The 6,790-nt window shown below is 41.9% G+C and overlaps 1 long non-coding RNA gene across 1 annotated transcript; it reads left to right on the top strand.

The window, feature by feature from the left end:
* Positions 1-255: 255 nt before the first annotated feature.
* On the top strand, positions 256-6,343 carry LOC129382943 (uncharacterized). Its single transcript, XR_008610915.2, has 3 exons — positions 256-748; positions 1,804-1,884; positions 4,212-6,343. It is a non-coding gene; the product is annotated as an uncharacterized lncRNA (long non-coding RNA).
* The last annotated feature ends 447 nt before the right edge of the window (positions 6,344-6,790 follow it).

Raw genomic sequence — 6,790 nt, 5'->3', positions numbered from 1 at the left:
AATAGTGGTACAATGAAATTGCATATTTGCTTAGCGACATGATACATACTTGCAATGAGCATGGTGCCTGTGTTTACTATAAAAAGCAACAGCCCATGCTTGGTTAGGTTAGGCCAACTACAACATGCGGGCATGGGTGATTGGCGCTTTTTTTATTTCTGTGTCGTGAGGTTTATTGACGTGCGTTTAGGTGCAGTGGCACGCAGTATGGCTAGTACAAAAAAGGGGGGGGGGGGCAGATATATGTATCTCACTGTACACGACACAGGGCAAAGGAAATCCGTGTTCAGTAACTATGTTAAATGCCATGTACGTAAATTTTACAACGCTACTCGTTCGAAGCGCGCACAGGTGCATATTGAAGAAAAGTTTCCAGGGTAGATAATTTAGTTCGTAATTTACACTAATTTTGCTCTAACCACGAGACATAATAATTTGAATATACTGCACGGAAAAACCTAGAGCGAATTAAATTGTGTGTCAGCTTCGTGTGTATACATATAGTCTTTCCTATGCATTAGGTTTTTTGCGTAATGCATTAGCAGTTGACAGCCTATCTTATGATGTGTACTCTGTTTACATTACAGTTGTTTATTAGTTTACTCGTTTGTTTTGCGACTGATGAAATGCCGGCATATATATATTTTCCACATTTGACATAACCCTGTATGTTTTGCAGGGACAACCCAGGACGTGCATTTCTCAGCACCCAGTCAACTGCCAAAAGTGACTCAAACACAGGCCACCAGTAAGTGGACAACAGTTGCAATTTCACATTATGCAGTTGGCGGCTGCCTTGTACGGAGGCTTTTTTTTTTAATGAGATGGGGATGTCGTTCTAATGTACATTTTGACCACAAAGGTGCGATCATGTCTCACAGAGGCATATATGGTTGCTATTCTCTGCGAGGGACGTGTTCTCGTGTTCGTGAAGCATTTGTGTTTGGCAGTATTGTCGCCCAATGAGTTGGATATAAACACTAACTCGCCACTGCCGGCAAGTAGTTGCGAGAAACGCATTATGACGCTGTAAAGTTATTTCATTAATTCGAAGGAAAGTTTCGCAGCAGGAAAAAAGGTTGCTATTCCAGGTAAACATGTCTTTTTCTCACAGGTTATGTAGCCAAACTGTGGATGCATGAAATTCGTGACTTATGAATAGATTTTAATTTATTCTTTAGTAATGCTTCTAAAAGAGACTAGAAATAGCATGTGACTACCTCTGCAATCAGCAGACCATACATTTACAGTCATAAGTGGCAGTTCCATGCAGTCTGGCACTTTATATAACCTTTCCTTTCAGCAACATTGGAACTGGTGGCTGCGTTTTCAGAAGGAGAAGTGCACTTGACACTGTATATGAATGTGTGAATTCGGTTTTCTTTGTATGTGTCGGCTCACTGACAAACAGTGCAAAAATCTGTTGTACCATGAGCCTGACGACGCCTTCTGGTGCTAGAAATGCGGCACTTCGTATTTTATAGCACTGCATGACATTTAAATCAAAGCTACCACATAAAATGATCAAGAAAACTAACCGCTGTTATAGCTGTTTTCCTCAAAGAACGCTTGTCCTTTATGGGCTGTGTTAATCTGAGCTCTCCACCGATGTTTCAGTAGTATTATCCCTTAGTGAGTGAGAGATTGGGGGCAATTAAGCGTGTTAGTGTTTAAGTGGTGTCCTAATTATGTGCATTTGTTCCAACAAAGTTGTCTAGATTACTTTATTGTGTAGTGTAAAGCTTATGAAACCATCAGCAACTACTGAGTTGCTAACGCGCATATGGATTTGTCACTATACAGGTGGAACTCGGCTGTACCACTGCAGTGCTGCGGAAATTGCCTTCACCAGCGGCTTTGCAACAGCTGTTTCGCAGCATGTCGGTATGTGTTAAATTATAATTATGTTGGGATGGGCTAGTATTATGCACCACTGCTACTCTGTATTGTGACAGATCCATACGATAAGGGATGTAATGGGCACAGCGAAAACCTTTGAATTTTTTACTATGGTACATAAACAGGCTCTCCTTTTCGTCACTGGAGCAGGAGAGAAAAGCATGCAGGCACTCCTGAATGTACATATATTTCAAAACAGGAGACACACACACACACACACACACACACACACACACACACAATTAAACTAAAGGCAGGGACGTTCCATCTTTCATCTTGAATTGAATTGTGCAGCGCAAAAATACAACACAGACCACAGAGAAGCACACATGTTAACAGGTTTGATACACACGTTAGTTCAACAGATTTGATACTTCAAGTGTGCTATTTTACACAAGGGGGAAGGGAAATGGGAGAAAATCTGAAAAAAAAAGTGGAGTGGAAAAAAAGGAATCGTGCCAAAAAGCATGAGAAGCATCGCGCAGCCAGGATCACCAGCAGGACATCTAAAAAGCACTCTGATAAAATTACATACAGGACAACCTTACGTATAGTTTGTTTCAATCAACTCAGATCACATGCAGCCATTACTGCAATCAAGTTGTTTCCTTATGTCATATGAGGGAATGATGTGGGCCCAAAAAACTGTTTAGAGCTGAAGGATTATGTTCCATTCTAGCCTCATTGCCTGCTTTTTTATCATATTGTTATCAGCTGCTCATGTTAGGGCCAAAAAGTAAGAGTACGAACTGTTTCCCGATTCGCCATTCCACACAACATGTATTTGTGACTATATGTACATGCGGATGTTCCATAGTTGAAAAATATTCAGTACAGTAGAATCTCATTACAAGATGCACTTGGTTGTAAGAGACATCTGAAAATGGTTTGGTTGGTTTTCCGATGTTTGCCACGTTAACAATACTGTATACAAGAAACACCTTTGTTACTAAGGGTGACTTTTTAAGTATTCACTACTTCGAAGGGACACAACCCAGACACATTCACTTTCTGCACCTTGTGTGCTCCGAAGGGCGTAAAGATCACGCAATCCTTACACAAGTCAATCGCGCATGTCTCTTTTAGCATGAACCAGAAAAGGAGGGTAACGAGGACAGTGCAGGGCAGAAAGTGTCGGCAGTTGAAGCTGACGAGCGTCTAAGAGCACCTCAAAGGTACAGCGAGCAACAAGGCTTGCAAAGTGAAGTGTTTAAATTCCAGAAGTTGGGAAGGAAGCTAACACAATCTACAGTCACTAAAAAGCTGTGAATGTCTTCTATAAAGGGCCCCTAAACCACCGATGTTGAAATTCAGTTGCGGTGTTGCAGTTCTACACAATAAGGCAATGAACAGGTAGCCACGAGAATTTTTCGAAACGGTGCAGTAATAGTGGAGCTACGTGTGTTTGATTAACGAAAAGTAGTCCCCACTCATTTTACTCTTTCATCTGGTACACGCCATATGGACAGTATCGTCTTTTCCTTGCGTAGTACGCCTCCAAATGTTACGGGACAGGCCAAGACCAACGAGCTCTGTTGCTGCCGCGCTGGCCCGTCGTCCTGCGAGGGGTGGCGCTAATACAACGGAACTGTATGGTGACTCGTGTTGAAGAGCCTCATAGGGAGACCCTTCTGTTGGCGTTTCTGTTCTTTGCCCCCATTGGCTGCCCACAATGGCATCGCGCGCAACGCGACGAGGAAGAAGGAGTGTGTGCATTTGCTTGCAGGCCTTGCCGGCAGTCGTACACTTTCATTCGACCAATCGACAGCACCGGAAACTGGTGACATCATCAGAGACAGCCTGGTGACGTCAGGACAAACTGGGGGGTGCAGGATAGGTCCAGAGAGGCGCACGGGGTCATTTTCTTCATATTGTGGTGCTCCGGCAGTGCTACGCACTCTGGCATTTGGCTTCGTCGATCGTGATGGCATCCTGATTTTGATACGCGTGTTTACTTGAAATGTTCAAAAAATGTCGAGAAGTGGTTTAGGGGCCCTTTAAGCCACCCTGAGCATTTATTCCTTCAGATATATCAAAACATACTTTAGTGATGATGCATAATAAAGTGATCTAGTCGGGCTCCTCAGTGTCTCAAAATTTTTGGTTTCGAGAGACATGTTTCCCGTGCCTCTTGAATATCTTCTGATGAGGCTTTACTGTAATATACACAAACAATTGTGTAACTCCTCCTGCAAGTATTATTCATTAAGCCCGGTCACTTATGTGCAAAGCTTGTGGTTAAGTCTTGATGTCCGTACTTTTTAGAGCTATATTTATTAATTCGTGCTGTTCTTATTGGTTCTTCGATGCAGGAGACAATGCCTACGAAATTATTGGCCCTGATCATGAGAGCCCTCAAGGGGCAAACAACATCTCTGTTGCAGAAGTGAGCCCGATACCACTTGGAAGTTACCATGACAGATGACACGGCAGCAATAGATACAGAGACTGCCATGTCTACTGCAGCTGCAACAGTGTACGAGGCAAGCAGCAGCGCGTCAGCATCAGCAGCAGTGTCAGAAGGAACCACACCAGGCCTGGTAGAGCAACATGTGTGCTATCACTGACTTTTTTTGTAGTGGATACAACTCATTTGCTCAACATACAAAAGCTTTTCACCACGACAGTGAGCCAGTGTTATTGTGCAGCAAGTGCAAGACTAAGTTAGGTGTTATAACACAGTACAAGCATCACTTTAATATATGCAAATGCAAACATATTACAGTTGTTGCCTCCCCAGCCAGCCCACATAGTGACAACAATGTTGAACACATGGTGGGACACACCTCTCCCCCATTACAAAATAGTAGAGACTGTCAGTGTTGTTGCTAGATTGACTGGTCTTTGTAGGCAACTAGAAGGACAACACAGGTGTCATAAGATCGTTGTTGATGTTGTTGAAGAGGTAAAAAAGAAGTTTGATGCAGCTGAAGTGCCAACTGATATTGAGCAAATCAGAAGCAACCACCTGAGAAAGCAACACTATCGAAATTTGGGTATCTATGTGCCGCCAACTCTGGTAAGAATGGCATAGGACAGAAGTGTGACGAAAATCACACAGACACTGCTGTTGCATCACTGGCCACAGTGAGCAGCGACTTGTAGGGCAAGAGAGTCAACTGAAACTAACATTATGATATAGTGTCATGCTCCCATGTGACCACTTTTCAAGTTATTTTGCAAGATACAGCTCAACCTCCAGAAACGAGACTGCAACTTGTCTGTAAAAAAGCTTTCACAAAAAATTATTCATAACACTATTAACATAGCAGTATCTTTTTTTTTGTGTTGGTTCGAGGTTCCCGGCTGTCCATTAATGCAAAAATTGAAGAAAAAAAGAACATGTGTCGTACTTACACCTTTTTAACAAGTACGAGGGGGACAGAACTTTTCTAGTCATGCATCTTCATCATACTATCAAGTTTTTAAATGCCTTTTATAATTATTATTACCAGTTATATCTGAGTGCATTTTTTGCATGTAGCAGGTGTAAAATCAGGTCAGTTGGATCAGATGCCTTATCTGCAAGCGAGCCCTATATTCAAGAAATTTGAATTAAAATAGTTACGTTAGAGACGCAGCCTTTCAGCACTTTATTGCCTGTGGTTTAAGCATTGCTCAATACTTTTGTGGGTGGCGATTTCAACCGGCACAGCACTGCGCTTTGCCACAGTCACATTTGTCTTCAAAGCGGTGTTTACCATTTGTGTTGATCTGTTTGTGTATGCATAGAGCAAGTTTTTAATTTATATTTTTCTGCATTCTTGTGCTTGCACCAAGCTTGTATAAGGCAGTTACAAAATGTGGGTCACTATAACGAACTGTTCTGTTGGGCTTACACTTGCAAATAATCGTGTTCAGATGGCCGCACTTCTATGCGGGTGCACCGCTAGCTTTGTGTATGTTCTCATGTTTGTATAAAGCTTATATAAGCTAGTTAGAAAATGTATGTCACTAAGCATTGTGATATTCTTTGAAGAACTGCTTGGTTGGTTTTACACTTGTGAATTAGTATTGAGGCGGTGGTATTCCCATGTATGCCCACTGCTAGCTTTCTGTGTCCTCACGTGTTTGTATTAAGTTTCTACAAGGGAGTTACAGCATGTACGTCACTAAGCGCTGTGATATTTTTTAAAGAACTGCTTTGTTGGTTTTACGCCTGTGAGTAATAGTACTCGGGTGGCACTAGTCATGTGTAGGTACACAGGGACCATTTGTATACATTATGCTCATGTAAAGCAGTTACAAAGTGTATGTCACTAATTACTGTGATATTTGTTGAATTGCTGTGATGGTTTTACACATGTGAATAATAGTGGTCAGGACACAGTACTTGCGGTGTATAGTTGAATTTATACACTGCCAAGACATGGGCTGTATACGTACCAAAGAAATGTATGTCATTATATTGTTGTGGTTATTACTGTTTGGATTTTATTAAACTGTAACAAAATTGTTTCTTGTATCTATTGAGGTATGGCAATTTGTTATGCAGCCAAACTGAGGACCTGAACTTGTGCATACAAATAAACAGCTAATTTAAGAGTATACTGCTCATATTCTGCTAAACCAGTTTAACAAATCTTGTACTACAATGCTGGAAAAATGACAGAGCTAACTCGGATGTACAGAAAACGTTCTGCACTGGTTGAAGGACTGCCCCACACTGGAGTTCGTAATGTTGCGTTTATTGGAGTAGAACAGAAAGTGCACTTCTATTAAAAATGCGACAGTCGGTGCAGAAACATAAGGCAGACGAGCGGATGTGGCACATTTTTTTCAGGGCCCTCCATGCCTACTACTGCATTTCTAGTCTTCCTGTGCTCTGCGTATAAGCCCCTGTTCAGCCAAGGTTTTTACTCCATGACAGTTGTTCTACTGGGTTCGTAGC

Source organism: Dermacentor andersoni, chromosome 3 (assembly GCF_023375885.2).
Source record: "Dermacentor andersoni chromosome 3, qqDerAnde1_hic_scaffold, whole genome shotgun sequence".
NCBI lineage: Eukaryota > Metazoa > Arthropoda > Arachnida > Ixodida > Ixodidae > Dermacentor > Dermacentor andersoni.
Note: the sequence above shows the minus strand (reverse complement) of the source record. Positions and strands in the feature narration are given on the sequence as shown.